Source organism: Carlito syrichta, unplaced genomic scaffold, assembly GCF_000164805.1.
Source record: "Carlito syrichta isolate Samal-C Ts95f unplaced genomic scaffold, Tarsius_syrichta-2.0.1 Scaffold314745, whole genome shotgun sequence".
In the NCBI taxonomy this organism is placed as follows: Eukaryota; Metazoa; Chordata; class Mammalia; order Primates; family Tarsiidae; genus Carlito; species Carlito syrichta.
The window spans coordinates 46,829-61,410 of NW_007258841.1; positions in this window are offsets into that span (position 1 = coordinate 46,829).

A 14,582-nucleotide genomic window follows, 5' to 3' on the forward strand; every position below is an offset into this window, starting at 1 on the left:
TACAGATGGGTACACTGAGGCTCAGAGAGGGGAGAGGACTTGCCCAAGGTCACACAGAGTATTTGTAGCTGGATCAAGATTGGCATACAGTATTCTTGTTTTTTTTGTTTTTTGTTTTTTGAGTTGGAGTCTCACTGTCGCCCAGACTGGAGTGCAGTGGCCGCTCCCAGCCACCACAGCCTCAACCTGCTGGGCTCCGGTGATCCTTCCGCCTCAGCCTTCCAAGTAGCTGGAACTACAGGCGCGTGATACCATGCCCGGCTAATTTTTTTTATTTATTGTAGAGATGAGGTCTCGCCTGCCCAGGTGGGTCTCGAACCTGCGGGCTCAGGCAATCCACTCACCTCCGCCTCCCAAAGTGTGGGATTACAGGCTGAGCCACCGAGCCCGGCATCTTGTGTTTTTATTGTATACACTTATGGGGAACATGGTATTCTTTTTTGGTGGGGGTTGGGGTCTCCCTGTGTCACCCAGACTGGAGTGCAGTGGCACCATCACAGCTCACCACAGCCTTGACCTCTTGGGTTCAGGCAGTTCTCCCACCTCAGCCTCCTGAGTACCTGGGATTATAGGTGTGCACCACCACACCTGGCTAATTTTTTGGGTTTTTTGTAGAGACGAGGTCTCACTCTGCTGCCCAGGCTGGACTCAAATTCCTTGGCTCAGGCAATCCTCTCGCGTCGGCCTCCTAAATTTCTGGGATTACAGGCATGAGCCACCGTGCCTGGAATGGAAGACAAGTATTTTTAACACTTCCTCTGGGCTGGCACTTAATGCGGACTGTCCTATTTGACAGCTGTGTGTATCCTCATTTCTACAGATAATGAAACCGAGTCTCAGGGAAAGCGAATCATTTGACGGTTGGGAGTTTGGTTTTGTTTTCTGCAGCCTGGATTGCTGTACAAGTCTGTCTCCTTTCACATCCTGAGCACTCCCTCCGGATCTTTGTCATTGTTTTTTCCCAGTGTTCTGTTCTTGCATACAGTAGGTGCTCCATAGATGTTGATGAGCATGGTCACACCTACTAACAGGTCATCCCCTGTGATGACCCTTCTGCTGACTTCCATCATCGGTCATTCACTGACAAATATGCACCGAGCTCAAAAGTCTCCTCTAAACACTGTATGTGCGTTGTCGAAAGGCAGGAACAAGAATCTTAGAACAGAACTTGACAAAATAATCTTAGCAGTAGTGCAGTCATTTTTGTCTCTGCTCTAGCCCTGTCATGTATTGCTGAACCCTTCTGCTGACCAGCCTTTACCCAGTACTTCACAGTCCTAGATTTAGAGACTGCATTCTTTACTATTCCCTTGTTCCCAGAATCTCATAAAAATGTTCGCCCTTACATGGACTGATCCAGATCCCAGTAGGTCTCAGCAGCTAACGTGGATGCATTGTCTCAGGGCTTCCGGGTTAGCCTTCACGTCTTCGGCCAACCTTTTTCAGCCCCTCTCAGCTTTCATTTGAACATAGCACCCTTACGGAATATGTAGATGATTTATTATTATGTAGCCCTTCCCTTGAAATATCTCAGCAACACATTGTTACGCTTCTCACCTCCCTTTGTGACAAACGTTATTGGGTTTCTCAATCCAAGATTCAGCTTAATTCACAGCAAGTCACCTATTTGGGCTTTAGACTGAATCTGGGACACAGGGCCATAACTATGCAAAGGAAACAGCTTGGTGTCTCTCTGCCTCTTTCCCAGTCTAAGAAAGAGCTCCGTGCGTTCTTGGGACTCACAGGTCACTTTAGGGTCTGGATCCCTGATTATGGCCTCATAGCAAACCTCTATACAAGGCCACACAGGGTCTGGAACATGAGCCTCTCAGTTGGCATTCACCAGCTCAGACTGCCTTCAATACTTCGCAGTGGGCTCTCGCCTGAGCTCCAGGCTTGGACCTGCCCAATCTCCAAAAGAATGTTCTCCTCCTCCTCTGTACAACAGAGAGGGGAGGAACAGCACTGGGGCTACAAGGATGAAAACGTGGACCAGACCTTAAGGCCGTGGCTTTCCTATTAAAGCAATTGGACAATGCAGCAAAGGGATGGCCACTCTGCCCCAGGACACTGGCTGCGACTGGCCTGCTCACTCAGAAAGCTAGCAGACTTACCTTACGGGGGGCACATAGACGTGAATTCACCACATCAGTTGTAGACATTTTAAACAACGATGCTTACAAATTCCTCTACAGCACTCACCTCACTAGATGTCAAACTCTTTTAATGGGAAATCCTAACGTCACTGTTCAAAAGTCTAAGGCTCTAAACCTGGCTGTCCTCCCTACACCGGAACCAGAAGGACATGATTTCTCAGAAAATTTAGAAACCTCTAGGGCTGTCAGAGTACATCTGACAGAGGCCCCTCTCTCAGATTCGGAGCACGAATGATATCTAGATGGTAGCAGAAAGTCTCAACAATACGTGACAGGACTAGGGTAGAGGCAAAATGGTGACGCTTCTGTTAGGATCATTTTACCAAGTTCTTCTATTCTAAGATCCTTGGGGTTCCTAGCTTTCAGGTATGTGTGTGTGCGGGCTGTGTGTGAGGGTGTGGGTAGGTGGTGGTGGAGATGGAGAAAATGGACCTCATTAAAAAAAAACAACAAAAAACAACAACAACAAAAAAACCCAGCTACTGTTTATCAAGGGTTTGCAGAGTCCCAGGTGCGAGGCTTCCCTTTTGTCTATGGTTGTTCGATGCCTGCAGCAGATTTGGGAAGTTTTTGGGGAAAGCAAAGCTCTGAGAGGGCACATCCTTTGCTCAGAGTCACCCAGAGTGGATTTGGACCCAGGCCTGTCTGACTGGGGAGTCTGTGTCTTAGCCAAGAGCAGAGGATGTTGCCATGGAATCAGCATGTCACCAACTGGAGGGGAGGGTCCTTCCTCCTCAAGGGAAGCTTCCCTGGGGTAGGGACCCCCCAACTGAGTCTTGAAGAATGAGCGAGACTCCCATAAGTGGGGAGGGTGGGGAAGGAAAGGCATCCTGAAAGGAGTGACTTGGGCTGACGTGTGGTGGTACGATGGTATGTGGCTTCACTGGGGAGCAGGGTTATAATAGAAACCAGACCAACTGGTCCCTACGTGCTTCTTAGTTATAAGAGTTATTGATTAGAACAGTGGTATGGTGAATGGACTTTTGCACCCCATCATTTGTACGTTGAAGCCTACCCTCAATGCGACTATATTTAGAAATGGGGCTTTTGGGAGGTGATGGGGGTTAGATGAGGTCATGAGGGTGGGGTTCACAGGATAGGATTTTAAGATCAGGAAGATCTCTCTCTGTCTCTCTCTGTCTCTTTCCTCACGTCCAGTGAGGAAAGGTCACACCAGGATATGGCGAGAAGACGGCCATCTGCAAGCCAGGAAGAGAGTCCTCACCAGAGACTGGCCCTGCTGACACCTTGACCTTGGGCTTCCAGCGTCCAGAATGTGAGAACATAAATAAATGTCTTGTTTCAACCACCCAGTGTATGATTCTTTGTAATGGCCATCCAGGCAGACTAAGACAGATGACTTCTGTCCTGTGATGTCACTGGCTTCAAAAGGACACTGCCCAGGCAAGCACCAATTTGACTGGCTCCTGTTAAGGGCAAAACCCGTCCTGCAGACAACATGGCTGCTTACAGCTGGTGGCCTCCTCAGAGAGCAGAAGTGAGCAGGACAGCTGCTAATTCTAGGGCACTGGTTTCTTTCTATACAAATTTATTGAACACCTACTATGTACCCAGCACCGACCTTGCTTTTACAGCAGGATGGCAAGGCGGGTATGAAAATTATTCCTCATGTCAATATCATGTGGTGATGTCATTTTGTAAGCACTTGCTCTGGGCAATGGTGCTTTGTAAGCCTCTATCTCATTGGCTCCTCCAGCAGCCTTACAGGGGGATGGTTTAGAGAAGCCATGTGCTTGCCCAAGGTCCTGCAGTGAGTAAGTGACTGAGATGCTGGGACCCCATCCTGGGACTTTTGGGCTCTAATGTTTATGATGTTTATGCTCCCCTGTCCTGCCTTGATATCAAGATACCAGGCACATGGGGCTTCAAAGGGAAAATGTGCCTACAATCTGGGTAGCAGAAAGAAATGGCTAGGAGAAGGAAGTTAATGAATATATAATTGCTATTCTAATTGCAGGGAGAACTAACATCAATTAAGTGCCACCTAGAACTGTGCTAACCGCATGTTGCATGCCCTATTTAGCCCCCACAAACGCTTTGACATAGTTATTAGCTCCATTTTACAGATGGAGAAACTGAGGCCCACAGAATTAAATATCTTGCCAAGGTCACAGGCTTGTAGAAGAGGAAGGATGTGAACCCAAGACTTCCTGACTTCCGTCTGAAGATCTCTGACCTCCTCACTCAGTGGTGTGTTGGCGAGCTGATTCTCTTGGGGGAAAGAAACCCAAGACAAGCAACTCTGATTTTCGTGTCTGCTGATTTCCGTGGTGTAAATACTCCCTCCCTGGTGATTTCAAGCTACCCACAGTTCAACAACTGACCCACAAAACTCCTGCCTATTTCACCACCAGCTCTGACCCACTCCCTGATCACCTCTCAGATTGCAATAGACCAGCTGTGCTGGCTGTCACAACGGCGAGAGGACACTCCTACTTGTCCGCATCCCTGGGTGGCTTGCCAGGCACTTCCTTCAGGAGTACTGGCTCATATGTTGCCCCTCTGAGACTTGATGAACCTCCTCTGGGAAGTGGGTCTGATCGCCCCTCGCCCTTCTTTGCCTGTGGTCTTGGGCTTTGCAGCTGCGTGAGGCTAGTTCCAGCAGGTAGATGTATTCCCTCACACCAGTCACTGTCGGGAATGAGGGGCCTGGTTGGAGCTCTCGCTCTGGTCCTTGCTTCTCCTCTACTCTGCAAAGCTTTCAGGGTGATTAGTTCCTCCTCGTGGAGGGATCTTGTTACAGTCTACCAGGAGGGCTGCTCCAAATCTCTTCTACCTGAGATAAGAAGGCCACCTCTTCTTTAATCTCCAGGCTTAGGGGCTACATTTTAATATGTAAGATATCGTTTCCAGGCTCAGGGTGGGATAGGAGAAAAATCAGCTAGAGCCTGGCCGAGGTGGGTTTCAAATGCACACACATCACTAAAAGGCCCTTCTGGCTCACAGACCCTCTGGGGCCTGGTGTGCCCTGAATCATTTCTTTGGCGTGAGTTTCATTTGTACTTGGACCAGAGACCCTCACAAGGGGTCTGCATTTCTGACGAAACCCAGCTGAACGCAGGGCTGTCTGCAGCACCAAGTCCAAAGACTGGCTGGTGCCCATCCCCACCCTCCAATTCCCAATGCAAGGACCGTTTCAGGTCTGTGTGTCTTGGCCACCTTCTCTTTCCTTCAGCTGCCACACTCTCCCAGGACCTGTTGAAAGTAAAAATGGGAGAAAAAAAAAATACAAAGCAAAAATGAAACAAAACACACACTGAGTGGGCACTTACCAAGTGCATGCCAGGTTCTGAGTGCTTAAGGCTGGTGATCTGACCGAGATGGGCTTGAGTCTTGCCTTTACTTCTTAAGTGCTATGGGTTCTTGGGCAAGTCACTTAACTACTCTGAGATTCAGTTTTCTCTTTTGTCAAGTGGGCGTTGCAGTGTCTACTTCACATGGCTGTTTTGGGACTTTAATAGGCCTTTAAAGTGGTGGGTGGTAAGTGAGAAGTTGGTTTTGCTTTACTTTGTTTTGTTTTTGTAGATTAGTTAGAGAAATGTGTCTTCCTTGTTACACCTGCTAGTTGGAGCCCATAGCCACTGTTTTGTTTGGGGTTGGCAGGAAGGTTGGGCAGGGGAAGTAATCAGAGACTTACAGGCTTGGTTCCTGAATTCTTACAGCTTTTCCCAGAAGAGTTAAGACCAGTGAATGACCAATGAGGGTGTTATTCCAGTGGTTTCCACATTCATCGAGGAAAGCGGATTTTTTTCAGGCAATGATATATGGTGAACATCTTTGGTCAGAATAAATTGAATGAGTTTTTCTTCAAGTGACACCACGTTAGAGTTCCCCCAAATAACAACTTTCTGCTAAAAAGACAATAACATACAGTGTCACATTGCAAAATCAAAGTCAACTTTCTGTATTTGAAAAGAAATGAAAATATAACTGTGTGCTTTGTTTCTTATCTGGGGTAAAGTTGCCCCTTGTCTCCAAGGGGAAAACTCACCTTTCATTCTGACGTGGGGTCCTTCTTGTGTTTCCTTGTTTTGATGAGTGGATGTCCTTTCTCTTGCGACTTGATGGTAGTGATAGTCTTACGTTTGTAAAATTTATACTTTTGGAATAGGCAAGACAAGGAGACGGTTCAAAGGTTCAAGCAGGGTAACAGTTCAAAGTGATTCTCTCTCCTTCCCTCTCCTGCTCCCCAGAAGTCAGTGCCACGCCCCCAAGAGGAGCACACCTGTTGCCATTGTCTTGCAAATCATTCCTGATCTTGTCTGGGTCTGTATCACCCCCAATAGCACAAAACTTGCCTTTTGGGACAAGGGGATGATCTTAGGTGTTCTTTACATTTGGTAATTGTTGTATGCCCAGTGCCATGTATGCTATATTTTGGTTTGCTCGGAGACCAGTCATTGGCCAGGTCTCCCAATTGTGACATTGCTCTCATAAAGAAGGATTTACTGTGTAACAACATGATAGCTCTTGCCCTGAATGCCATCTCTGCAGACCTTACAATTGAGTTGTTTTCTACATGGGTGGGTGGGATGGGTGTTGGCACCAGCCACCAACGTTCCCTCTCTGGTAGCCTTATGGTGGGTTTGTGAGCAGGCTGGTTACTGTTTGCAGTGTGCTCTGTGGCCATGGCATCTCCTGGGTATCAAGGTCAGACCACTGAACGTAGATTTGCTGTGGTGATACTTGTTAAGGATGGCAGATAGGTAGCAGCCCAGGCTCGACTCTTCCTGTACCTGTGCAGACATTATTAATTGATTATTGTATACTTCCTATGAGATCAGATGGCACCTCAGAATCACACTCAACATAGTGCTTCAGGGTGTGGGCAAAGAAGGTGAAACACATTTGACACCACTACTGTAGTACTTTGGCCTAATGGTTCTCAGATGTTGGTTTTATAAACCAGAGTAATTTTTGAAAACTCACATACATGAGGGACTCATATAAGGCTGTCAACTTGTTTGGATAGAGATGAAATAATTTTTAAAATCCTGCTATTTTAATTCATTATAATAATTATTATTGGAGACAAGTCTTGCTCTGTTACAGCCTGAAACTCCTGAGCTCAGGCAATCCTCCCATCTCAGCCTCCCCAGAAGCTAGGACTATAGGCATGCATCACCATGCCTTGCTAACTAAACCTTTTTTTTTCTAGAACCAGAGTCATGCTATATAGACCAGGCTGGTCTCAAACTCCTGGCCTCAAACAATCATCCTGTCCCAGGCCCTAAATTTACAGGTGTGATCCACTGTGTCCTGCCTATTCATTTTTTGGAAAACACATTTTTAACACCAAAAGAGTTAGAAAGACAATTTCAGAATAAAGGAAAATGGACAAGTTTGGCTTTACTTAAAAAATACACTCCCTTCCTCATTTTTTCCTCATTTTATACAGGACACATACATACAAATCATCATCATGAATTGACACCAATTGGTGAGCCACAGTGGGCAAAGCAGGAATATATAGTGATACATAGGAACACATAGTGATATATAGCAATATATAGTGATAGAGCACATTCAACTTCCTCTTTGTAGAAATTACTTTCCATTCTAGAATCTTGTAAAGAATCATTTATATGGACTCATAGGTAGTTCCGTAAAAAATCTCATCATTGCCTTGATGGATTGAAAAAAAAAAAAAAAAATATATACATATATATATATATATATATGTATATATATATATATTTCCCTTTAGAAAGTCACTAAAAAAGACAGTAAAGTAATCTTTAAGAGCACAAACCTACAAATACAAAGAGGATGGAAGAAACTAGGTTTAACAGACTGACTCCTATCCTAGGTGGCCTATTTAACTATCTTTCTCTCTTTTATTTATAGTTATTTTATTTTTAATTGGCATATAATACCTGCACATATTCATGAGATATAGTAATGTTTTGCTACATATACTGTAATGTATAGTGATTTGATCAGAGTAATTAGCATCTCCATCATCTCAAACATTTATCATTTCTTTGAGTTGGAAACATTCAATATCTTCCTTCTAGTTATTTGAGATTATATTATATATTATTGTTAACTATAGTCATCTTACAGTACTAATTCTTTGTGACTCTTATTCCCTTTCTGCCATGTTGTGAGATGCTCTAAAAAGTAGCCTTGGTGGTAAGGAACAGAGGACAGCCACCAGCCAGTGAGTAACTGAGGTCCTGAATCCAACAGCCCACAAAGAACTGAATTCTGCCAACTACCACATGAGTGAGGATGGACATGGGCTCTTCCTCACTCTTCCCCAGGTGATCTTTTAGATGAAACTGCATCCCAATATGTTGGATTACAGCCTATAAGAGACCCTCAATCAAAGGATCTGGGTAAGCTATGCCCAGTTTCCTGACTCATAGAAACTGTGGTCAGGAAACTACAAAATAGAAGATGTTGTAAATAATTCAGTCTTGGGGTAATTTGCCACACAGCAACAGATAACTGGTAAAGGAGGAGTGGGAAGGAGCCAACAATAAGAAGACAGATTTGTACTGTAGCTTTTCAGAGAAGCTCAGAATTTGAAGGCACCTGATATCTCTGAATTTGGGGACGAGGGATGGGACTGAAAAGAGACAGGCGAAAAGTTATATAAGGGGATGTTGGACTCCTCTCCAGCTCTGCAAATCCAGGGGTCTGCTTCCCCTTCAGTTTGGCTAAAATGTGAAGATTTGTACATTGTGGCTGGGAGAGAGAGACGTAGAACTAAAAACAGGGAAGATGCAGGGAAAATCCACATAATCAACAGTGAGAACTCTGTCCTCTTCCCTCACTTAACCTCCAACCAGTAGCCAGAGACCCTCTCTGAGGAGACTGAGCATCTCCAAGGAAAGACCCACAGAAAATGCCTTTTGGATGTCTCCTCAATGAAGAGGTTAGCTTGTCACCCTGTTGACTTTCCACAAAGCCCTCAAATTGAAAGCTCCACTTAAACATATTGCACTTCCTTTCTTGGTGCCTTCTCCTTAAATTACATGCAGATAATAAACCTAACAAGTCAGAATAAAAATGGAACCCAGAATCACAGACAATTCAGGAGGTAAAAGATAATTTCTATAAACATCATAATTAATATCTTTAAAATTATGAAACAAGGACTGGTTGCTATAAAAAGAACACCCAGAATAAGTGAGAACTCTCAAAAATACATGTATGTGTCTTACATATCAGGAAAAACTACGCAATAGAAGAACTGAATGAGAAAGTTGAGTAAAAGTACTAGAAGTAGAACTAAAAATATGAAGAGTTAAAAAAAAATAGAAGTGAAAAAAGTTAGATAATGAATCCAGGCAGTTCAACATCTGATTAATAGAAGTTCCAGCAAGAAAAAACAAAGAAATAAAGAGTTGGAAGTTAGCAAAGGAATAATACAAAAAAGGAAAGAAAGAAAGAAAGAAAGAAAGAAAGAAAGAAAGAAAGAAAGAAAGAAAGAAAGAAAGAAAGAAAAACTAAAATCAGATGTTAAGGGGCTTACCGGGTTCCTAGCACAATGAATAAAGAAAAGACCTACACCACTACATTTAGGCATGTTGTCAAGAAATTTCAGAGTCTGTATGTTAACAAGTTCTCCCAGCAATCTGTTTTAACCCATCTTCCAGGTGATTCTGCTACACGCTCAAGCTTGAGAACCACTGGTCACGTCAACTAGGTCACACCTGCCAGAAATCATTCTTAATAGATACACCTTTTACCCATGGTTTCCTAGACTCTAGGGCTTTCTCTTTCCATCATGGGCTCCTATTGTGCCCTGCACTGCCTTCAAAAAACAGTTATCACAATGTGTAATAATAGACTGTTTCCTACTCTCTACCTCCCACAAGATTTTAGGTTCCTTTTTGACTCACCATGGTATCCGCAGTCCAATGAATGACTAGGAATAGCACATAGCAGGAGTGACACATAGAATATGACTGTGACTCTGACATACTATAAAGCAGTAGTTCTCCAAATGTGGTTCGATATTCAGGATCACCCTGGGGGTCTTTTTTTTTTTTAATCTCAATCAAATAATGAAGTCATTATTTTAATGGATGTTCAAAAATAGTCAGGATATCAAATCATGATTTTAGGGCTGTTATTGTTCTCTTTTCTAATAAATTTCAAGTTATAGATGAAAGTAAATTACAATGAAGATAGATACTGATACGCAGGTATGTCAAAAATCCCGAAGGTTGCTCACAGTCTACTGACGGTTAGGAAGTGCATTGGTCATGTCTAGCTTTTCTGACGACTTTAATGACCTGATGCCACTGGCTGCCATTATATCTTCAGCATACGCCCATTAAATCTCCAAATGCTGCATGCTTTATTTTCAGGTCTAATCCCATTTACCATCAACACTCCCAGAAGTCCGAGCCCTCTAATACCTCCATCATCTCCTTCTCACTTTCCTTCTCACATTCCCTAATCTGACTCCCTCTCTCAAGTCTTTCTACCCACTGGCCCCCTCCAATATGCCCTTTGGAACTTATGACCCATGATCTGCACACTTCTCTACATTCGAAATATCTCTCTGGAACATTTCCTCAAATTCTTGCTCCAAATAAAAACTGGCTTCTCTCTGAAGATCTCTGCCTCCTAATCCCTCTCTATCAAGGCTGTGGCTTCCTCTCAATTCTCCGGGAACTCAGTGTCTGGAGGTGGGGCAGACGTGTCCTCCTTGCACCCCATGGACACTTGGAAAGGATCTTTACTCCTTCCTCCTTCAAAAATCCCAGCTCGTTGAAAGGACTTTTCAATAAACTCCCGCCTGGGTTAGAGGCTAATTCTCCGGCTCCCTTTCTACTGTTAGTCTAACTGTTACTCTGAGTGACTTCAGCAAAAATGCTGGAGAGTCACCCAACACCCTGACCTCTCAGTTCCTAGACTTTCTTGGCTCTGATGATGACTGTGTTTTCCTTGTTGCAACTCAACCACCCTTATGTGTTGCAGCATCAGAACTTCACTTTGTTGTTACCTCCTTGGAGAGGCCTTTTCTGAACTCCCTAGCTACTCTCCTGCAAGCCAGCTTCTTTCCACAGGATTACCATATTTTCTTTACTCCTAGCATTTCTGAGCACATGAACATACCTCATTTAACCGTTAATTTGCATGTCTGTTTTCTGTGGTTTTAGGTCCAGCTTCCTGAGTACAGAGCCAGAAACAGGAATATGATTCATGTGATTTATTAAGGGGGTTCTCTCAGCAGAGGAAGGGTGGGAAGCGAAATATAGAAAGACAGGGAAAAAGCTAAGCAAGAATATGCTCTCAAGGATGAACAAGTAGATCAAGGAAACAGAACCCAGCTTCCAGAAATAGATTCACACAATTTCAACAAAGGCACCAACTCTGTTAGGAAAAGAAAACCTTTTCAACCAACAGCACTGCAACCACTAAATCAATGTTTGAATTAATTGGCTTTCACCTTTACCTCGCATTACACACAAAAGCAATTTTGAAAAGGACTGTGCACCTAAATATGAGAGCTACAAAACTTCTAGAAGAAAACACAAAGCTTCTAGAAGAAAACACAAGAGAATATCTTAGCCACCTTTGGGAGTAGGAAAAGGATTTCTAATAAAAAGATAAAAAATTTATAAGCCATAAAAGAAACAAAATAGATGCATTTCACTTCATCAAAATTAAAAACTCTTGTTCATCAAAAGATCCTGTTAAGAAAATTAAAAATAAACTACAGATTGGAATAAAATACTCTCAACACGTATATCTGTCTATATCCAGAATATATTAAAAACACCTGCAAGTCAATAATAAAAAGACAAACTCAAACTCAATGACATGAGAAAAGACTTGAATAGACAGTTGGTTTTTTTTTGAGTTGGAGTCTCACTCCATCACCCAGGCTGGAGTGCAGTGGCCGCTCCCAGCCACCGCAGCCTCGACCTGCTGGGCTCTGGCGATCCTTCTGCCTCAGTCTTCCAAGTAGCTGGAACTACAGGCAAGCTAATTTTTTGATTTATTGTAGAGATGAAGTCTCACCAAGTTGCCCAAGCTGGTCTTAGACCAATCCATGGGCTCAAAAAATCCTCTCACCTCAGCCTCCCAAAGTGCTGGGATTATAGGCTTGAGCCACTGGAATAGATACTTTTGAAGAAGAGATCCAAGTATGGACTATAAGCAGGTGGAAAGATGGTCAACATCTTAGCAATTAGAGAAATGCACATTAAAACCACAGTGAGATTTTACCCACTAGAATGGGTAAAATAAAAAATCTGACAATGCTTAATGTTGGCAAGAATGTGGGACAAACTCAAACTCTCATGCATTGTTGATGTGAGATGGCACATTAGATTTGGAAAATTGGAAGTTTCTTATCATTTTAAGTGTATACATCTACCTCATGACCCAGCTATTCCACTCCTAGCTATCTACCTAAGAGAAATAAAACCATATGTTCACAAAACAAACTTGTACAAGAATTTTGTTAGTAGCTTTATCCATAATAGGTACAAATTGGAAACAACCTGAATTTCCATCAACAGAAGGAAAGATAAATAAATTGTTGCATATTTATGCAATTGAATATTACTCAGAAAAAGAAGATGAATTACTGACATATACAACATAGATCAATCTCAAAGATATTATGCTGAGTTAAAGATTATACAAAAGTGTCTCGGCCAGATGTGGTGGCTCAAGCTTATAATCCTGGCATTTTGGGAGACTGAGGCGAGAGGATTGTCTGAGCTCAGGGGTGCGAGACCAGCCTGGGCAACTTGGTGAGGCCTTGTCTCTACAATGTATCAAAAAATTAGCCGACTGTGCTAACGCAAGCCTGTAGTTCCAGCTACTTGGAAGGCTGAGGTGGAAGGATCGCCTGAGCCTAGCTGGTCGATGCTGGGGTGGCCATGAGTGTGCCACTGCACTCCAGCCTCGGTGACAGAGTGAGACTCTGACACACACACACCAAAAGAGAGTAGGTACAGCATGATTTCACATATATCTGAGGTTCAAGAATAGATAAAATAATTCTATGGTGATAAAAATCAGAAAATACCTTTGAAAAAGGTTGGGTTGGGATGGACTAGAAGGGAACAGGAGGTGATAGAAATAATGATTGATTGGAGTATTAGTTACGATGGAAGACATTCATTAAAACTCACAGAACTGTACATTTCATATCTGTGTATGTTAATATACGTATATTTTATGTCAATTTAAAAAATACAAACCATACAACAACAATAAAATAATAGCTGGAAACAACTTGGGTCTGATCCCATGGGGAACACTAGAAGATAAATTGCACCATGGAGTTGGTCCTCCTTTGAGGCAAAAGGGCTGGGCTTCTGTACTCCCTGTCATCGGGGGAGGGTAGTTTAGCCTTCTGGAAGAGGCATCTCTAATCTGGCTGAGGACAATTGTCTGGAGAAGGGGTTAGTTATGAGTTACCCGCTAAAAACTGTGAATGAGGATGAGCATGCCTTCCGGTAAGAAAGATCTGGGTGGTGTCTGCTGCAGTCTACCCCCTTGCACAGTCTGGATCCATCCGCTTCTCTTTTTTTTTCTTTTTCTTTTTTATTTGAGTTGGAGTCTCACTCTGTCGCCTAGACTGCGTGCAGTGGCCGCTCCTGGCCACTGCAGCCTCGACCCGCTGGGCTCCGGCGATCCTTCTGCCTCAGCCTTCCAAGTAGCTGGAACTACAGGCGCGCACTACCACGCCCGGCTAATTTTTGATTTATTGTAGAGATGAGGTCTCGCCAATTGCCCAGGCGGGTCTCGAACCCACGGGCTCAGGCAATCCACTCACCTCAGCCTCCCAAAGCCGCAGGATTACAGGCTGAGCCACCGAGCCCGGCTCGCTTCTCTCTTAAGTTCGGATCCGCCAGAGACTGCGACACTTCTCTCTTAAGTTCGTTTTGTCTGGGTGTAGTTTTTCCAGGATTCTGGTTGGTCACAGTTTCTGTAGAAACTTGCCAGAGGATGGTTACCACCACCACTCATCAACTCCCTCCTTCACCGCTCGTTCTAGATTCCTCTCCCCCTTTGCTGGTCTAAGTGACTGACTGGGTGGGGTGACCCCAGACCCTCATTCCAGAGGACTATGAACCAGGTTACTGTGTCCTTATCAGGCTGAGGTTGCTGTATCCCCCATTCACAGTTACTCCTAGGGCACCAAGAGAGGCCCAGTGAACCACCTGAACCCCAAACAAGGTCCTCCCTGACCCCATCATGTGGCTGCAGCCTGGCTTCTTTGTGATGATCAGGGCTCATTAACTTCACCAGCATAGTAATTATTATTATTTTTTTAAAGTTCTGGCTGACTGGCATGAGGGCCCAGCCATTAATTTGGGTTGAGGAGGGTTATTTATTTATTTTTTTTGAGTTGGAGTCTCACTCTGTCGCCCAGACTGGAGTGCAGTGGCCGCTCCCGGCCACCGCAGCCTCGACCTGCTG